This window comes from Rhinolophus sinicus, chromosome 18, assembly GCF_057876585.1.
Source record: "Rhinolophus sinicus isolate RSI-liver-muscle chromosome 18, RSI-T2T, whole genome shotgun sequence".
NCBI lineage: Eukaryota > Metazoa > Chordata > Mammalia > Chiroptera > Rhinolophidae > Rhinolophus > Rhinolophus sinicus.
In genome coordinates, this window is record NC_142518.1 from 106,117,379 (window position 1) to 106,139,319 (window position 21,941).

At 36.1% G+C, this 21,941-nt stretch overlaps 1 long non-coding RNA gene across 1 annotated transcript; it reads right to left on the minus strand.

Moving 5' to 3' along the window:
- Nucleotides 1–4,020: 4,020 nt before the first annotated feature.
- LOC141569545 (uncharacterized) lies at nucleotides 4,021–19,057 on the minus strand. Its single transcript, XR_012493262.2, has 6 exons — nucleotides 18,649–19,057; nucleotides 18,316–18,509; nucleotides 9,384–9,539; nucleotides 7,854–7,929; nucleotides 4,238–4,404; nucleotides 4,021–4,112 (listed from the first exon to the last, which is right to left on the minus strand). It is a non-coding gene; the product is annotated as an uncharacterized LOC141569545 (long non-coding RNA).
- Nucleotides 19,058–21,941: the final 2,884 nt, after the last annotated feature.

Genomic DNA, 21,941 nt, shown 5'->3' on the forward strand with positions numbered 1-21,941 from the left:
AAAATATGAATTTCTACGTTGAACAGGGCCACCCCATGTCCAGCAAAAGGAAGGAAAACGACAGAAACTGTGAGACATCATCAAGAAATTTCAGGATGCTAGGGATAAAGAGAAAAAAGTAAAAGCTTCTTCTAGCAGTCAGAATGCTTTGGGCTGGAGGGGGGAAAATAAAGAAAATTCTCACTCTAATCTCCTTAAATAAAAAGCAAATTAATTATCTTACTAAATAAAAGATAGTGTAGAAGTAGGGTTGGTTTCAGTAAGGGTTGCATCAGACGCTCAGTTGACATCATCAACGATTCCAGTTCTATCTGCCTCTTCTTTCTTCCTCTGGTTCTCCCTAAATCTGGTTTCCTTAATGTTCACAAAATAGTTGAGAGTAGCAAAAAAAAACTACAAATTTCATAGTTCACATTCATAAGAAGAGTAAGAACCCTCTCCACCAATATGCTGTAAGTCTTTTCCTGCAGGTTGATGGGGTAACTAATATCACATGCCCATTTCTGGGCCAATATTGGCAGATAAAAGAATACCATCTACTGATTGTCTGAAACTACTCAAGATACTCTTATGAAACTGGTGATGGGGTAAATACCTGGACAAATTTGGGGTGAATGGATGTTGGATAGGCAACAACATCTACTGCAGTATCAAGTGGAGAGAAACAGGGAACATGAAAGGATGAGGAATCTGCTGTTGGATTTATCAACAGCAACAATGGAAAATCATACAGACTACACACTTTCAACATGATTAAGGAAAATAATTTCTCACGTAAAGTTCTATCGTCATTCTAGCCTACTTGAAAAACATGATACAATAAATGTATTTTCAATATTTGAAGTCTGAAAAACTTTGCCTCCTAGGTATTATTTTTAGGAAGTTATTTAAGAATGTACTCCACCAAAGAAAAGGATATACCAAGAACGAGGGAGAAATGTGATCCAAGAAACAATGAATTCACACTGAAGAGACCCAAAAGAAAGTGCCAGGATGACAGCTACCCTGTTTCCCTGAAAATAAGACCTAGCCAGACCATCAGCTCTAATGAATCTTTTGGAGCAAAAATTAATATAAGACCTGGTCTTATATATGACCTGGTCTTATAGTAAAATAAGACCCAGTATTAATTTTTGCTCCAAAAGATGCATTAGAGCTGATGGTCCGGCTAGGTCTTATTTTTGGAGAAACATGGTATGCAATAGGCCTAGAGAGGAACCAGGAAGAAGAGACTATAAGGCCCGCAACAGAAGACTCTAGAAAAATAAAAGGGATGAAAACTTACTAGATGAAATTTATCTTGTGGAAGAGAAATCCAGATATTTGAAGCTGCGTAAAGAGAGAAAATGCACATGAATAAGAAAAAAATGAAGACAGAAATTCTTACCCCTAGGAAAAATGGAAAATAGTGTAAAAGAGGAAACATAGTCCTAGTAAACCGCTGGTTCTGCAGTGAAGAAATTTTATGGGGTGATAATTAAAAATATATACATATTATTGGTGTCTCTAAGGAAGTCCAATAAATAGTTCCTTCTTTTTCGTACCTGGAATCTGAGCAAATTGAGAAGTGAAGAGCAGCAGATTGGAGGCCAGAATATCACTGTCATTACTTATAAAAGTGGAGGATAGAGCGTAGTGTAAGAGAAAACAGGCCTCCTAACAAATCCCTAGCTTGTCCCACCGACTCATAGCAAAATTGGATAAGGAAACGTCTCTCCCCCCTAGAAGGAGCAAAGTGTACCCTGAAGGAGCATTTGGACACAATGCTTCCTGTAGGCAGCGCAATCTGAAGAGCGCGAAAGGCAGAGCCCAGTACAAGATGCTCTTTATTTTTCTGAATTGATCTGTCTAATAAATCACCTCTCCTGCTGTGAAATGAATAAAATAGCAGGAAACAAAAGCCAAGAGTAACCCAAATGGGGCTGCATCCACTGAGAAGGAAACAACAGGAGTGGGAAATAAGCAAGTCACACGCAAACAATCATTTCATTAGAAATTTGGAATTCACTATCTTGGGAGAATGGCAAGGATATAGGTGATAAATGGGGGTGCGAGGCATTAAGGGAGGTAAATTTGGTCGTTCATAATATGGCAGTAGAAAATGTACAAGTATATTGTTTAGAGCCGGAATGAGGTGACTATCAGATAAAAGAGCAAAATGAGTCAATGAATGGTACTTGGGTCTGGTGTGTGGGATTATAGAGGGAGACGTGGTGGGATAGAAAATGATTAAGTTTTTGTTTTATGCATTCTAGTACTATTTGATCATTTAAAATATGTATATATTATTTGGGTAAAACATTAAGGCCGTTCTTTGAAAATAATGTTCAAGTATAGGACCTTACTATATGAAAATACTGCCTAAGTATACTTCTACTTTCTAACCTTGAAAGAGAAAATTCAAGTATTTTTCTGAAAATTTAGAGGATGATCCATTCTGGACAAGAAAAGTCTAAGCTTCCTTTAAACACATGATTATTGTTAACTAGAATTGTAACCTAGTCTATATTTTGTTGGGATTTCACCTAAATTTAAAATTGTACTTAATACATGTTTTCACTTCTTCATAAACATTTGTCTTCCTTTGTATCCCACATGACCGTTCTGTTTTATTTTAAAACACTTTGTCATGAAAATGATCAAAGATGTATATACAAGAGTGAAACTAGTTTAATAAACCCCCATAAGCCATTCTTGCAGCTTCATGACCAATCTTGTTTCATGTGTGCCCCCTTATTGGATTATTTTGAGACAATATATTTTTCATTCATCCATACATTAATATCAAAGTTTTGTGCTGATTCCTCAAATATGATTATGTCTATATAGTTAGAATTGCTCCTTAGGAAATACCATCACAACAAAAATGTGTTTAATGAATTTACACTCTGACAAACTATAGTTAGTACGTCATTGGTCTATTTGGTTCATGTATTAAACAAAGATGCCAATACCAGTGACAAAAACATTAATGAAGTGCTATATAACTATAATGCAAGATTTTGGGTTGTTTGGTTTGGTTTTTTGAGGTCTGCCAATTAGGAATAGTCATGTGTCTGATTCTGAATAGTGGAGAACTGGGGTCAGGACAGTGGTAGGTGAATACAGTACTACCTGACTGTCCTGTGGGGGGCGTAGAACTGAATTTACAGGAGTGGGGAGGAACAAGAACGGGCCTCAAAGACAAAGAGAGGTGAAAATGCAGTATATCGAGAGCTGGATGCCATGTACCTGTTCTTACTGACAGCTTTCACATCAGAGATTAAGACATGTTGTGTCTTTGTTGTATTGCTTTCAGCTTGATGGTTGACATAGAGTCTTGACTGATTCAATTCTTACAACTGGTATTGATTGTAAGCGTCTTGACTGATTCAATTCTTACAACTGGTATTGATTGTAAATGCCATAAAATCTCCCTGATTTTGATGGAACCAGTTTCTGTATTTACAGAACAAAAACTGAGGCTTTCGCCAGGAGAAGACAATGGGCAGTGCACGATTATTAACAGATGTCAGGAGTGACCCATAAGTCACCACCCCTCAGTCTTTCTATTTGTGGCCATATCTGCATGCCGTGCAGAATCCCATCCTGCTCTGTAGGAGAGACAGAGAGGCTGGATGTGACTGAAACAACCTGTGAGCAGCTTTGGTGATAACCAGATATATTATATTATCATGATAGAAAAAAACAAGTGAGGCCTAAAAAACAGTAAAAGTACTACTTATAGCATTTCAGGGTAGATTTACTAAAAAAGAAATACCAACCATTTCTCCATATAATTTTACACTTGAAAATACTTACAGAGAAGCACCTTCAAAGAAATCTGTCCTTGATTAACCCTCTTTTTTTATTTTCTGATGTGGCTTCCCCAAGTTTTACCAACTAATTCTGGTCCGTGGAGGCAGAAGATGAAAAGGCAAAACTGCTTTCCTATATTATATTTCTGCATTCATATATACATAATGTAAGCCGCATATGTTATACGTATTATTACATATGTATTACTTTTTTAGTCCCCCACACATATTCATCTTTACCTTGAAGTAGTAAGATGGTCCCAAACTCTGGAAACTCATGGGTTCTATTGCAGAGGCTGTTTCCATTCAACGGACCTGAAAAAATATTTGATGCTATTTGTCTTTTCTGTTAGAGAATATTCATTGAGCCCAATGCTAGACATTATTTAAAGCGTTTTAAATACCCTAGTTTATTAATTCAATAACCATTTACTGCTCACCTGCTTTATGCCAGTGAATACAGAGGTGAAAAAAAAGTTCTTGCCTTCTGGAGTTTACATTCAATCAGAGAACCCAATGAGAAACAACAGTGTTCAATAAACTTTCCCAATCTTTTGAGAGCGATGCAATTATTTTCTTCCTCGCTTTACGAAGAAAAAATAATAATCTGAGGAACAGAGAGGAGAAATGTTTTACCCAAGGCCAAGTAGGTAGAGTCTGACCCACTGCCATCTGATCGGCAGTTCTGTGATAACCACACAATACAGCCTTTTCTGGTATTACTTTCTCTAGCCTTGTAAATTTTCGACCAACACAGGTGCAGTTTAGTACTTACCCATAATCTCAAGCGGTCTCTTCTGAGCTGTAGGGTTTTCTTTCTGTACAGCTCATTTTCTCCAATACTCTACCTATAATTCTAGCCACCTTGGACTCCTGAATCTCTGATCGCTGTCTCTTCAACTCAGTAAAGCCACAGGACTCTGCTTGTTTTTCCTCTTCTGCACTGTGACCTCGATTTGAACATGCCATTAGGAAATAGGGCTCATCTTGTTTGATTTCCCTTTCTCAGAGATCACAGCCCTGCACTACCTGTTGTGCCATGTCTTAAAACCATTGTTTCATATATATATATATATGTGTATATATATATATATATATATATATATATATATATGTATGTATATATATATATGTATATATATATGTATATATATATATACATGTATATATATATATGTATATATATATATATATATATACATATATATATACACACACACACACATATATATATTTGTCTTGTTTCCTAGTTATAGCTGCTGAAGGGCAATTCCTGTAGCAATCAGCACTTCATGGACAGAAGTGGAAATTCTGGCATCCTTTATTTTTTAAAAATTGTACTTCATGTTTTACAGTTTTCTTACATGAAAATGCTAATTTGGGTATATATTTTTATGTAATTTGTGTTAATAATGAATATTATTTTTAAAATAAATGCGTGGTCATAGTAAAAATAGGAGAAATTTTATTGACTTGGAGAATAGTTACTTGTAGACATATGAGGTGTGACAATTAAGTTCACAAACTCACTGCAACGATGTTGCTCACCTTTTTTTTATATCAGAGGGATTATTCATTGAGAATTTGTACCAACTGGACAAACAGTTAACCAAGATTCCTATTTGGAAGTACTGAAAAGGCTGTGTGAAAAAGTTAGATGACCTGAACTTTTCACCAACAATTCATGGCTCTTGCATCACGACAATGCACCAGCTCACACGGCACTGTCTGTGAGGGAGTTTTTAGCCAGTAAACACATAACTGTATTGGAACACCCTCCCTACTCACCTGATCTGGCCCCCATGACTTCTTTTTTTACTTGAAGATAATGGAAATATTGAAAGGAAGACATTTTGATGATATTCAGGACATCAAGGGTAATACGATGACAGCTCTGATGGTTAGTTATCCCAGAAAAAGAGTTCCAAAATTGCTTTGAAGGGTGGACTAGGTGCTGGCATCAGTGCATAGCTTCCCAAGGGGAGTACTTTAAAGGTGACCATAGTGATATTCAGCAATGAGGTATGTAGCACTTTTTCTAGGATGAGTTTGCGAACATAATTGTAGCAATAGCTTCCTGTAACATGTAGTTCTTCCCTTATTTTAATCACTCAACATCAGAAGCATTTTCACACAGCATAAATGTTTTCAACCCTATTTTAAAGGTTGTATAATAATCACATTGCTATACCGTGATTTTCTGAATTATATGAATATTGAAGGCCATATTTAGTTTTCTGCTATTTAAAAAAGGAATATAAAATAGTGGTTGATACTTAAAGCTTTGAAATCAGACACAGATAAATTTAAAATCTAGCTTCCCTGCTTAGCAGTAGTGTGGATTTAGGCCCGTTTTAAAATCTGTGTCCTAATAATTAATATTATTCTTTATAGGATTATTGTGTAGATCAAATAAGATAATGCATATAAAGTGCTTACCAGAGAACTAGCCATCCACAAAACTTTATCATTTATGTTCCTGATATATACTAGGCATTACATAGCTTTGGATAAATTGTTTTTTTGTTATACCATAATGAACATAACTGTGCCTGAGGAAGGGAGGTGAATTAAGTTAGATAGGACCACATCTATAAGGACCTTGTTTATCAAACGGACGAATTACTGACTTGCTCTTGAGGTTGATTTTATTTTTCCTATGTTCATATACGTCACTCTGATATTGCTTAGAAGTATATTTATTGGAAACAATACAATCGTGAATCAACTTATTTAATGACATCTTTTCAGTCTAACAAATGATCATCTAGTAATAGAGAATGTTTTATGGCTTATCTTCATGTATTCATAGTTCTCAAAATATTTTATTTTCTCAACCTTCATATTTTCTCTTAATTTTATTCCTCAGTAGTTTGTATATTCTGTCAATATTCTGAGTGGCTTATTTATTTTGTAATTGTATGTTGTTTTATAGGGTAGCTATCAATTTTTATATTCTTGGATTATAACTAACCATTTTATTGAATTCTTTTTAGTTTTAACAGCGTGTCTGCTAATCAAACATTATTTTCTATCCTTCTAATAATTCTGTTCTGCCTTCTAATTCGGTTGCATTTCTTGTATATCTTTCAGAATGATATAATAATAGTAATGACATGCCTATCATTCTCTTCCTAGATTTAATAAGAATGCCACTAGGATTTCACCTAAGTATGATACTATTGGGAAACTGAAAATCACTGATAATACCATCCCCCCAAAAAACCCAGTTTGGTACATATACAGTAGTCCCCCACTTACCCATAGAGAATAAGTTCCAAGACCCCCAGTGGATGCCTAAAACCGTGGATAGTAATGAACCCTATATATACATATACACACACACACAAACCCTATATATGTTCTATGTTTCTTTTGTCCCATACATACATGTAATATAATAAAGTTTAATTTATAAATTAGGCACAGTAAGTGATTAACAATAATAAAAATAGAACAACTATAACAATATATTATGATAAAAGTTATGTGAATGTGGTCTCTGATAATCCAGACAGCTACTAAATGATAATGGGCGGGGAGTATGTACAGCAAGGAGACGCCAGACAAAGTGATGATTCAGGCGGGGTGGAGAGGGACCCCGAGATTTCATCACACTATTCAGCATGGCATGCTATTTAAAACTTATGAATTGCTTATTTCTGGAATTTTCCATTTAGTATTTGCGCACCTCAGCTGAGTACAGGTGACTGAAACCACAGAAAGCAAAACCATGGATAAGGGAGGACTACTGTATACACATTTTATGGCAATTGCTCTTAAATTAACACTCTTGGCTATTTTTGCCCATGACTACTTACATATCTACATTCTTTCTCAATACTGTATATTATTATTGCATTCTATGGATATGGTACTACTCACCAGTTTCTGGCTATTTTGGTTGATTCCAATATTTAGTTATCAAAATGAATGCTGCAATAACATCCTTTTGCATGTACATATAGATGCTTTTGTGGGTATACTGAGATGAGGTTATGAATAGATTTTTATAGTTTAGTAATGCAACTTTGATGATATTTTTTAAAATATTACCTTTGAAGTATTGCATTTCCTGAAGGTCTTTTAGATTTGAGGTTCCTCAGCACTTCGGATGGATGTTAGACACTACCTTGAAAAAAACACACACATTGTTCAGTTAGTGGTTAAAATTTTGATTTTACTGGATGCAAATGGAGACAATACTCTTTTATTTTTAAAGTTTATTGGGGTAACAATTATTAGTAAAGTTACAGCGATTTCAGATGTACAATTCTGTAACACATCACATTGTGTGTTCACCACCCAGGGTCAGTTCTCCTTCCATCACCATACATTTGACCCCGTTTACCCTTTTCTATAACCCTTCTTCCCCCTTACCCTCTGGTAACCACTAAACTATTGTCTGTGTCTATGAGTTTTTGTTTCTTCATTTGTTTGTCTTGTTATTTTGTTGTTTTTGGTTTATATACCACATATCAGTGAAATCATATGGTTCTCTACTTTTTCTATCTGACTTATTTCACTTAGCATTATAATTTCAAGATCCATCCATGTTGTCGCAAATGGTACGATTTCATCTTTTCTTATGGCCAAATAGTATTCCATTGTGTATATATACCACAACTTCTTTATCCAGTCACCTATCGAAGGATACTTTGGTTGTTTCCATGTCTTGGCCACCATAACTAAAGCTGCAATGAACATTGGAGCACATATGTCTTTATGGATCAATGTTGATAATATTCTTTTAACCATGATGTTTTTGAGACAGAAATAGATTTTTGAAATTTAAAAGCCTTCTTCTACATATGAAGAACCAAGCTTCGATCTGAGCATAGACATTTACTAGAATCTGCAGTGTGAAAAAGACAGACTATCGATGAAGGTAAGTTCCTGATGGACAGGAATGAGGGGAAAAAAAACAACAACTTTCTAATGCTGGGAGGAACATGAAAAGACCCAAAGGGGATGAAACTATGTTAATGATAATGTCTGCATTATTGAAATACTGTTCTGCACCCCCCATCCCCTAAACCCTGGCCCTGTGTTCAAATAGAAGAGGGTGGGGTCAATAGAGGGGCACCGAGTCGTATTAATAATAATTTTTAAAAGAGAGGGGAAAGCTAAAAACATAGGGTGTCTTTAAACATTTCTCCCATGGAACTCTATAAAAAAATAGTGTCCGAATACAAACCTGGGGTGGTTGTAACAGAGCAGAAATGGTGATTTCATGTATTTAATAAAAGAGAAGGGCCCCTCTATTTTCCCACAATTTTTACCAGACATGCAAGAGGTCCAGAGGATCCCATGAGACCCTGCAGAGAGCGTAGAAGGGATGTAAGAATAAGGGAGTATGGTTCTCTGGGGGTCAGGATGCCAAAGGGCATAAGTATATATTCTAGACGTTTCAGGGCGGGTATCCCAAAGCTGAAATCTAGATGGAGTATTAGATGATTTAGCCCAATAAATAAGAACAAAGATGGGAAGCCGAGTAAGCAGAAAGAGTAAGCAGGAAGAATCAGCTGATGGTCCTAGAAATCCCTATACATTTCTGTACCACCAAGAAACTCTAAGTTATATTACCTGGAGACACTTCAACAGCAGATGAAGGAAGAACATTGGGCCACATCCCCAAAGCAGAGGTCAGTAGGTGTTCAGAGAGAAAGATAATTCTTGGTCCAGATAGCCCTCCCCGGCTTCCATAATGGTATCTAAATTTTCTCTCTGTCCAGATGCCGTCTGTAGAAATGGGAAGAGGAGGAAAGCAAATGAACTTGGAAAGTTTGACCGTTTAACTACAAAGAACCTGAGTTCATCTGAAACCGTTTGTAAACCTTGCGATATGTTCAGTTACTTTGAATGGGCAAGTTTAGTATACGTCCCCAGATGCTGTCACTACTAAGAGGACTTAAGGGTTCAGAATATGTAGGAAAGTGTGGTCATATATACATTTTTTACCGTGTTGCAGAAAGTATTTCCAAGTTGTCCTCCAAAAGGTTGTGTCAATTTCCATTCCTGTAGGAAAGTGTGAGAATGCTTATCTACCCTCACCCTACCTCATACTGGAGAAGAGGTAAAAATTGGAGGCTGCCAAATCCCCTATAGATAAAAAACAGTGAAAAGTGCAGCTCAAAGTGATTTACAAAGTAATGCGGTTCAAGTTCTATGGCTCACTTAAAATTTACGAGTTCACTAAAATGAAATTGGTAACAACCTGGTTTGTCCCCTTTCCCTACACAATGTTATCATTTCAGTAAATGATGTCAGAGATATATTTGAAAGTGTTTAATTTTGGTAAAAGATACCTCTATCTTTGTTTTCCCTTTTAAAACATTATTTTAATTAACAATACTCTGTTCCTGTACTGACTCCATCCACTTAAATAGAAATGTGAATATTAAAAATTCATTCAATATGTTTAAAGCATTTTCTTTTTAAATGTAGGGAAATATGTATTACAAGCCTCTACTCATTTCAATTTCAGAAAATCTTTGTCTATAAAAAGCCAAATGTATTTTATATTATGAAGGGTAAAAATGCATCATTCATGATATAAGACATTGACATCTTAAAATGCAAGTAATAGATAAAAGTAAATGACATCAAAAATTTTTAACTGCTGAAAATCCCAAGTTTGGGTTCTTCTGCTTTAGGATTTTCATGCACTGAACTAAACTAGGCCTAAGATCAAGGGTGATGATAATTAAAATGTAATAGGAGAAAAGGAAATTTTGATAAGATGTTCTGTAAATGTTTGAAAACCTAGAGTATTTTCTTGTGCTTGACTCTTAGCTATATTAGGCAAAAGTTTGATTGCAATTTCCAATTAAACTTGTCAGATTTGTTGACATTGTTATATAAATTATTTCAATCAATGAACAAGGGGAAAAAAGCAAGGATATTACAAAAGTTGTTTGACCATCTTTAGAAACTTCTGTTACTATCTTGAAAAAGTCTGGTATCTTGTTACTCAAGTAAACCCTCTTTTTCAAAGGTCCCTAGACTCAAAAGAAGGCTGACTTGTTTGAGTAAATGATTTTAACTTGCATTCTCATTATCACAGATGTTCTGTTGTGGCAATTTTCTTTGTGACAACTAAAATGATCTCATATAAGAGTGCCTGTTTAAAGTCAGAAGGGGTGTATTTTGAATGCCCATATAGTATTAGAAACGTGTTATTAATCATGAAAGCAAGAAAAAGGGCAGGATAAATGTGAACCTATTTGAAAACCAAGAAAGACTCAAAGCTCAAGTTCTGTGGTGGGTGGGTCAGTGGTGTCTGATTAAAGAAGAGGTTATATTCTTTGCTATATATAAAAGATCCTGGACCAAGTTCCACTTGTTTGCCTATGCTAAATGAATTTTTGGACAGAAGGAAGTATGTGAGCAGAAGGAGCTGGAGTGATGGGTGGAAAGCTTATAACCAAGCATCACCATACTTCTTCCTATGTGACCCTGGACAACGTAAGGCCTCTGAGACTCATTTTTGTCCTACAAAACAATACTTCCTTTACCTTCTAAATTTGACAGCATATTTATTATACGGTCCTCACAGATATTTGTTATATCTAGCTATGATTCAAGGAGAAATTTAAAAAACATTAACAATTGGCCTAATAGGAATTCTTCAGTTCACTATAATTAAGAAGTAGTTGGCTTGGCTCACACATCTCAAAGCGTTTTCTTCATTTTAACTGTTGAATTAGGTGGCATAAAGTTTGACTAGTGTTACTCTGGGTTTACTTACACCAAGGCACTGTCTTAGGCTGTTCTGAAATACTTAAAACCGTGCCTTTCTCAGAAGAGCAGTGCTTGTTTTTTGCTTTTCCCCAAATTTGAACAATATATGAACCTTCCTGTAAGGAAAACATTGCCTCAAGACCCCAGGTTTGACATTTTATTGGCTAAATATGCACAATCATAAAGCTAAGAATAAACTTCTTATCCTCACAGCTCTTAAAACCATATTCAAATAGCCAATACAATTCAAAGTTACAATATTAGTTTCATATGAAGGATGATGTTTTCCAACACATAGGTTGCTCCTCACAATATGAATGTAGTAATGACTACTGTGAGGGGTCATCGAACTAGTTAACAGGCCTCTATCACTTTGTGTTTGTGGTAACTCAATTTTTTTACTACCTTTCTCCATTCAAACTACTGTGAAATTTTCATTTAGACTGGGACATAATCATTGGCCTTATACTTGGCAAATACATTATTTGGATACTTAATCTACCTCCCCTTTTCCATTAGTCCACAATTAAAATATAGTTAATAAAATTACACGACGGGGCTTAGCTCCAGAGGATTTCTTCCAGTTGATCTAGACTATGATTGCATTATTTTTGCAGATCACTCCAAAGGGGAAAAGCCACAATTAAGAAGGTTTTATGGAAAACTTACAGACCCACCAGAATAGGGCTCTGGGAAACCATCAACAAAAGGAACAGGCATCTTACGAAATGGGAGAAGATTTTTGCCAATGCTACAGCTGAAAAGGGGTTAATATCCAAAATTGATAACTCATACAACTCAACACCAAAAAAACCAAACAGTTCAATTAAAAAATGGGCAGAGGACCTGAATAGACATTTCTCCAAAGAGGACATACAGAGGGCCAACAGACATATGCAAAGATGCTCAAAATTACCAATTACCAGAGAAATGCACATTAAAACCATAATGAGAAATCACCTCACACCTGTCAGAATCGCTACCATCAATAAATCAACAAATGTTAGCGAGGATGTGGAGAAAAGGGAACTTTGTGCACTGTTGGTGGGATTGCAAATTGGTGCAGCCACTATGGAAAACAGTATGGAGGTTTCTCAAAAAATTAAAAGTAGAACTACCTTATGACCCAGCAATTCCACTCCTGGGTGTTTAGCCAAAGAAATCCAAAATACTAATTTAAAAAAAATATATGCACCCCTATGTTCAGTGCAGCGCTATTTACAATAGCCAAGATGTGGAAACAACCAAAATGCCCATCAATAGATGACTGGATAAAAAAAAAAGTTGTACATTTATACAATGGACTATTACTCTGCCTTAAAAAAGAATGAAATCTTATCATTTGCAACAACATGGATGGACCTAGAGGGTATTTTGCTGAGTGAAATAAGTCAGACCGAGAAAGACAAATACCATATGATCTCACTTATATATGGAATCTAAACAACAGAATAAACAAGCAAACAAAACAAACAGACTCAGAGATACAGAGAACAAACTGATATTTGATAGATGGGAGGGAGGTTGGGGGATGGGTGAGAAAGGTGAAGGGATTAGGAAGTACAAGTTGGTAGTCACAAAATAGTCACAGGGATATGAAATACAGTATGGGGAATATAGTCAGTAATGTTTTACAAACTATGTTTAGTGTCAGATGGGTACCAGACTTATGGGGGGAACCACTGCATAAATTATATAAATGACTAACCACTGTGCTGTACACCTGAAAATAATATAAAATAATACTGAATGTCAACTATAATTAAGATTATATATATATATTATATGTAATATAATATGTATATATGGTATATAGTCACAGGATGTAAAGTACAGCATAGAGAATATAATGAATCGTATTAGAATAGCTAGGTAGGGTGTCAGATGGGTAGTAGACTTGTTGGGGTTATCACTTTCTGACGGGTGTAAATGTCTAAACATTTTGTTCTTCTGTTCACCTGAAATTAAAAAAAAAAAGAAAGAAAAAGAATTGTGTCTGGACTACCAGGAGTCCATTGACCCTCATTTGAAATACCATGACAGCTAGCAATAGTTTCATTGTATAAACTTAAACACAGATTAGAGGTTTCAGAAGCTGCTGCAAAACATTAGGGCATTATTTAGCTTTGTACAGTTATGTAATTAGATCACAACATGTGACAATTGATTCTTGTTCCTTCCTCTGTCTCATGGTTGGTAACCACCCTAGAGCTAATGTCTTTTCTCTCCATTTTGAGTCACAATATCCCACAGCAGTTCGACCTTGCCCACTGTAACACGTCACAGAGATTTAAATTAGCCCCCTCTCTCACTAGGAGGTTGGCCATATAAAACATCTAAAGCTGGCTCGTGAGAAACAGACTAAACTATGCTCAGAAGCATCCCTCTCTCTGATGACTAAGGAATAATGAAGTGAAACCTTGAGGACCTGCCGTCCCCTTCATTCTAAATGAGTTCCCTCCCCCTCCCCCTGCAGGTGACTCACTCTAGCCCACAAATAGACCCTGTATCCTTACCAGCCTTCTACCTGTTCCCAGGCCTATTTGAATCCCAGGAAGAACGCAATGCTGATCAACTGGGTCCCCATCTTTCACCAGAGAAACAAGAGGTACTTAACTGTTGCTGCATTTTGGACACCCAATGTTGTGTTACACACTGACTCCCCGGGATGATTTGTGGTATCTCCTGGAGACTTGTCTAAACGGAAAAATGCAATGGGGACGCCTCTAAGATTTCCTGATGACACTGATATTCCAGGAGCATCTATAAGCTAGTTTACTGAGCACCAAAGTCTGTGTGACTTTGAGTCTGACAAGCAGCATCGTATGTAATCAGTGTTTTCTAATCCATCCTTGTGTGCTGCTGTCACTCCTGCTTTAGACCACCAGCTCCATCTCCTTGTTATGCCTTATACACAAACTAGATACGCAGATTTTGTTGCTATTCCAACCATGTTATGGTTGGAATTTTTGTGTGTCCCCCCCCCAAATTCCCATGTGGAAATTCTAACCCCAAAGGTGATGGGACTTAGGTCAGTCTGTGACCCGAAAGAGGGCCCTCACTAGAACCTGACCAACTGGGCACTGTGACTTCAAACCTCCAGCCTCCAGAACTGTGAGAATAAATTTCTGCTATTTACAAGCCACCCAGTCTGTGGTATTTTGTTATAGTAGCCCAAATAGTAAACACTGCATGACATTCTGATTTTCCACCTTTGCTCACTCTATTCTATCTGCAACATCCGTCATACCCTATCAACTTTTGTGACTTCCTATATGCCATGACAATCCTAGCCATCATTCTCCACACCATAGTTATTTCCTAACATGCTAATTATATAATTACTACTATCCCACTCTTACTATTCCTGTTCCCTTATTCCTTCCCTCCATCTCTATTGAACTCAACTGCTTGAGAAAAAAATACAAATACTCATCTATCCCCTACAGTTTCAATTAATAGTTACTCAAATTAAGCAACAACTGTTCCTAATAATCCTGTTGAAAAAATCTGTTTTAGACAATTTTAACATGGCCTTAAAATAAAATGACATATTCTTTGAGAACTCAAATTGAGGTACAATAAAAAGAGGGCAAATTGTTCTATAAGACACTTGGAAATGAGCTGTGGTGTTCTTGAAAGGAAGAAGGGTTGTGATCCTCAAACCAAATTCATCACTGTTGGGAAGGAGTCTCCCTATATACACGTATGTGTAATATAAAGCCCGTTCCTGCCTGCAGTGGCCAGAGCTCAGTTGTTTTTCTTTTTTCTCCCTTCTGTCGGCCATCACAAGGAAACAGTTTCACTTGCTGCTTAATGACATTGCAAGTTTATAGATCTGTGGGCAATTGAAGTCTACGCAGTAGGATACAAACTTGCCAGAATCAAGGTGATAGATGGGAAAAACATTGAAAGCCAGAAAAATCAAGTGGGATCTATGACAGTGAACTGATAGGTCTCAGATGATGTAGTTATAAAGCGTTCTTTCTTTCTTTTCAAAAAAAAGTGAATACAGTTTGATATTTATTCTAGACTTCAAAATATCATTATTCTTTATTGTTTTGGGGGTTTCTGCATATTAAAATTTTAACTCGATTTATGAACTGGAAAGAAGGAGCAGGAGTAGCCTTTTCACAACACCACACTTTGGTCGAAGTGCTTCTGTGCTGACGCCAGAAGTTTAACATAAAACATTGCTAGTATCTTTCTTAAAGGGTTGTCAAGCATATTATGGATTTCTCTGTTTTTAGCCTTGCCATGATGCTATTAAAGCCAGAATTTCAAAGCCCCAAAATTACATTCAGAAATGTTTTTTTGAGAACACTGGGTCTCAGAAATATGGATATACTAGAATTCCCTCCTAAAAGAACATTACTCCTATTAATCAAAAGAAATGATTTAACTCATTGTAACATGAACAAAATCGGTTTTACGTGACCATAGCTTAAAAACTGAGTCTATGGCTATTCAATTACAACATCTGACTTGGGTATACACAAAGCAATTAATGTTTGGAATTTGGAGGAACAATGAACACGTATATGAAAAATATTGCTATTATAAATTGTTAATATTAAGTGAAACCCTGTGTCTTGGGTACAGGACCCTGTATAAAAAAGTAGCGATTTAGTTTGAGTCCCTGATAACAAATGTAAACATAATTTGTACCATTAAGGTATTTTTATGTTGCAAATAGATACTTGACATTAAGCTAAATAGGGAGATTGAATATGAGTATACTGGATGAATCCTATCTCAAGGTGCAGGAATACAGCTGAGTTTCAAGAACTAAAACTAGAGACTGAAATGTCCATTACACTTGCAAAATCTTCTTTCCACTCCTATCTCTATGCCTGGCTCCTCTATATCTTTAGATATAGAACCAATAAGAGATTACATTAATAGGTACAGATATATTTTATTCTGGCTATAGGCAGGTCATTTGTGCTTTTGAAGACACTAGACATAAAACATGGTCATAGGCTACTCCCAAATTTTCACATCACTAGTCCACCTACTCGAGAGAGACAAATTCAAAATTCACAATATGTTTGGCTAACTACCATGTTTCCCTGAAAATAAGACCAGGTCTTATACCATATTTCCCTGAAAATAAGAATGGGTCTTATATTAATTTTTGCTCCAAAAGGCACATTAGGGCATAATTTCAGGGGATGTCTAATTTTTTCCTGTACAATAATCTATACTTATTCAAATACAGGCATGTCATTTTCTTCTGGAACATCGTCATAATGTACTAAATGTATCCATCTGGCTGACGATCTTAACTGGGGCTTATTTTTGGGGAAACACAGTACTTATATTTGGTCTAATCAGTTGTGGTCAGGGGTATAACTCACATTGTATGGATTTATCTGTAGTTCCCCCCTTGAAAAGATGACAAAGGAAGCTTTCAAACAAAGGGAAACCATTGAAAGTTGGAAAGAAATGTAATAGGCAGTGAATACGAGTACAGTATGCAACTTTGATGCAAAGTCTGCTTGCTGAGACGTGGAATGAGTACTGAACTAGGCACGTGATGGCTGCACCAGCCAAGAGGAAGCGACCAAACAGGCCACAGAACAGTGTCCATAAAACTGGGTGGTGGCCTCTGGGAATTAACATTCACTTAGCTCAATAGCTACAACACTACTGTCAAGTAGGTATATTACACCAATTATGCAAGCACAGAAAATGAGACTCAAATTTTGAGGTTCTTTACCACTGCTAGTCAGTGAAAGGAATGTCAGGGCCAATGCCTGTTCTTTATACTTTGCTGCTGAGAAGGCGTCAAGGCCAGATGAGATTCAGTGAAATGCTGGTATCGGAATGTCCATATAGAAATTCCTACGTGAAAATCTAAGAGTGATGGTTGAGGAGGCTGATGGAACTGAACTTTAGTTCTATATATTCTCACAGACCATTTAGCTAGTGTTTATGAATAAAGGAAGCAGAATCCAGACTCAAGGGCTAAAGAGATTGTCAAGCATAATTATAATGCTAATTAAAGGCAGAGATGCCATTTGATAAAGAACATTATTGGTTATAATGTATATACTAGGCACCTGTTATAAGTCATACCAAGGCCTGTAGAATAAGGCAGAGTAACTCTAGGGTCTTGATTCCTTAGTTTGATCTAGAAGGCTCTCCACAGTCTAGTCCCAATCTTTCTAGTCACGTGTATCCATACTTGTTTTATACAAATACACTTATATTTCAACCATACCAGACTTATCACCATTTGCTGAACATGCCATGTTCTTTTAATGGTTTCAACACAACCATGTCTTTCATTACGTCTTCCCTCTTCTATAACCAGGACACTGCCTGCTCCATTTCTACCGTGTAAGTTTCTATTGTCTTTTGAGATCCCCATCGCTTCCTCTGTCAAGACTTATCTGAAATCACTTCCACACTAGTTAGAGGTGAGTGCCACTCACAACACAATATTTGTAATGATCTGTATGCGTCTGTAAGCCCCATAAAAGTATGAGTACCTTGAGGGCAGGAAGAAACATTGTTTAACATTGTTTTCTCTATCCACTGGCAAAATACAATTATTGCCAAATACCTGGTCAAACACCATCAGAAGCTTATCTCTTCACTCCCACAAAGACTCGCTTCACACATCATGCTATTTCGACTTGGGTCATTTTGCAAATTTGTGTGGCCTACAACTGTTCCTCATAATTTCAGCCTTCTGACTGACACACAATCACAGGTACTTTGGCTTCCCTGAACAACATACCGTAAGTTCAGGAAAGCCTGCACTCACGATTTAGATGGGTGTTAGCAATTTGTCCTTTTTTTCTGTCACCTCCAAGACACTGCAGCAACTTCTTCAGAAGATGGTGATATCTCTGCCTTGGTAAATCCTGTGTGTCCGTTTTGTGGATCTTAACCTTCACCAAGGATTTTCAAGTGTGGGGCTATGTTAGATTAAATGGTACATCTTCATTAGCACAAGGGCTGTAATGGAAGAAAATATTAGAACATTGATATACATGCATAACATTAATTTTATTTAAAGAAAAGTAAGCATTATTTATATTTAATATATTCATTACCACTAAACTAACATAGAGACACCTTCATTTTGTCTACTTACGGAAGGTAAGGTATCCTGAGGGAAGAGTGGGAGTTCCACAACCTTTACTCTTTGATTTGCTTTGAGCACAGTGTGACACATCACTTCTTACTCATGCCCCATTAGATAAAATAATCTGAAAATGTAATTAATAATTAAATTGTCACTAAGTGGACAGTGGCTTAAAGATATTAATGGAAATAAAGAACAGATTTCAGAGAGTAGGGATGACTCAAGCACAAGTAAAGACAACAAACTGCCAGAACTGACAGTATTCCTTCCCTGGCCTATCTGACTCTCCAAAGTAAAGGTGACATATTAGCATTTTAATTATAAGTAAAAAGTGAAGGCCTTTTGACAGGAACTTATGCTAATGAAAGAACATTTCAAAGATGGATGTTTGTAATATTGACATCACCATGTGATTTTTCTTTTTCTTTTGGTCAACACAATATAAATATGGTGCTTGTAAAACCTCTCTTATCTGTACACATTAAAAACACAATTTTATAAACCGCTTTATATTCCAAGAAAAGAGTATATGTCCAAACTCATCAAATTATACATATTCAATATGTGCAGGTTTTTTGTGTAACAATTATGCTTTAATACAGCTGTTTTAAAAAAGAATATGGAGGCAATTGATATAGAAGATAGAGTTCAAATGCATTAGTAAGGTGTTTAAGCCCTCCACTCTTCAGCCACTGCATACCTATTTGGTTCTCTCTCCTCTTCCATCCCTTCAGTCACTCTGTATCCCTTGCACCATCTCATACTCTTGTGCCCAATTTTCTTTGCCTCCACATTTCTGCATGGAATAGTCTCATTTGATTTTTACCGTTCTCTTAACCATGAATGCTCATTTCCACTATGATATCAAAATCCTACTAGACTTCAAAAGCTAGCTCATGACCTCTTGTCATATCTTGCTTCTTTATGCTTCCATATAACTTGTTTTATACCTCCATTATAGCTCTGATCATAGTTATCCTTGTAAGAGCTTCCATAAATGGCTCTCTCCTCTTAGGAGTTCCTCAAGGTCAAGGATCACATCTTATCCGTGTGTTTTCCCAGTCCCTAGCATAGTAAGTCACCTGGCATGACCACTGATAAATGGGTTGGAGTGTATTTCCTCACAGGAAAAGAGAAATGAAACAAATGGCTACACTGTGATTAGAACAATAGACTACTTTGAGATGCCACAAATGCTTGCCTCCAACCACGACTGTAATGTTTTGCTTACCTATCACTTTTCATTTTAATCTTTAGATCGTATTCTTAGAAGTCAGTTTTTACAAGGATGCTGGGAATTGATGTGACTACAATTGGAAATATTCCAAGGATTTTATTGAAATAAGAGGCAGCCCAAGAACTGACCAGGTGTTAAAGAACTACAAAGATGTACCTTGGGCATCTCATTTTAGTTCTGGTGAAATATGGACATGGGAGTAAGTTTTCAAAATTGTATGTGGGATTCACATGCACAAAGCCCATTATTTTCCCACATGTACCTGAAATAATAGGGGTACAAACAACTCTTGCTTCTATGTTCCCTACACACATCTAAATAAGATTGAGACCACAGGGATGCATGAAAAGTGCTCAATGGTTTTGCAGTAGTTTGTAAATCTTTCCTCAACAAATAATGTTATTCTCAGCATGAAAATTCTGGTAACATATACAGTGAGGATGGAAAGAAAGCAATGAGTTTCAAATAGGAAACTGAAATATATCTATTTTCTTTTTATATATTTAATCTAATGTGGGATTTGAGAAAATATGATGTAAGAAATACATCTATTATATTATAGATATAATACAGAACTGGAGATACTGGCTTAATGACAGTTCATCCTGCTGTAAAAGTCCATTTGCTCGCTGGACCACTTTTGGCAAACTACATAACCTTTTTCCACTTATGTCTTTTTTTTCCTGTTCTTAAGCAGGGTTAGTAATAACTGTTGCAAAGGGTTATTGTGCTAATTGAAATAATGGATGCATTGCTTAGCACACAGATGTTTAAAATTATAAATGCCATATTAGTAATTATAATTTGTAAGCTAAAACATCAAGATAATTTTATTTACCAAAAAGGTGATTTTAATTATTCTGAAAATAATGTACTACTTAAACTTAAGTAAAGCTAGTCTATCAATCAAAGGGAATAAATCTATTTTCTAATATAACAAATAGAGATAAGGCTCATATGGCAGATTTTATTCATGTCCCCCATGCTTCACCCCTTGCTCTATCCATTCCTTCTGTCATGTGTGAAATTTGGCAATGTACCTTTCATGCTGGGTAGGGGTCCTTTCCTATCCCTTGACTCTGACCTTGGCCATATGACTTTCTTTGGTAAACAGAATGAAGTAGAACTAAAAATGTGCTATTTCCAAACTTAGGGTGAATGCATATTTTCTTACGCCTCTCCAAGCACCATGAGAAAAGCATGTCCAGACTCACCTCTCGGTCTCAGAAGCACAATGAGATACACTTGGAGTAGACTGACCTTTAACCAAGTCCAGCATATATCAAGTGACTCCCTGCCAAACCATCAACTGCAGAGATAATAAACGATAGTTGTATAGACATTGACTTTGGATGGCTTAATTATGCAGCAAAGGCTAAATCGATACAGATACAATGGCTGAGAATGAGGAACCTATATGGTATTCAAAGACGAGGGTGATAAGATACATATATGGTCCCAAAGCAATCATATCACAGCCCCCAAAATCCTCAGAACTTCAGCTGATACTTAGTGGTTACATGTTCCTTCTGGAAGTTCCCTGTTAAATTCTGTCACATAGGTCAAGTGAATATATTAATTTAGCCTCATAATTTTTAATAAGTTAACATTTATCAGGGTTGAGAGAAAGAAAAATACAAAGGCAAGACTCCAACTGAACAGATTCAGGGAGCTCAAAGTAAGAAAATAATTACCAAAAATAAATTATATATTCTTCCAAATTATTCTTCCTTCAGAATTCTAAGGAAAACACATTTTCATTAACCTATCTTTTTTTCTGAGCGTGAGGTTCATTTCTATTCATTGTAGAACAATTTTGAAAACACCTAAAAAGCACGAGGCACATAAATACCTGTACCATTATAATGCAGATATAATCTTTGTTAAAATTTAGCTGTGCATTATTCCATGCATTTAATTATTTCTGTACAGTTTATATTTTGGTGTCAAAATGTATACGCCATTTTGTTATAACAATTTCCCCAATAAATTTAATTAAAAAAAAAATTTCCACATAAGTATTTTATAAAGATATCAAGTAGCCTCGTAAACACTTTTGAAATGT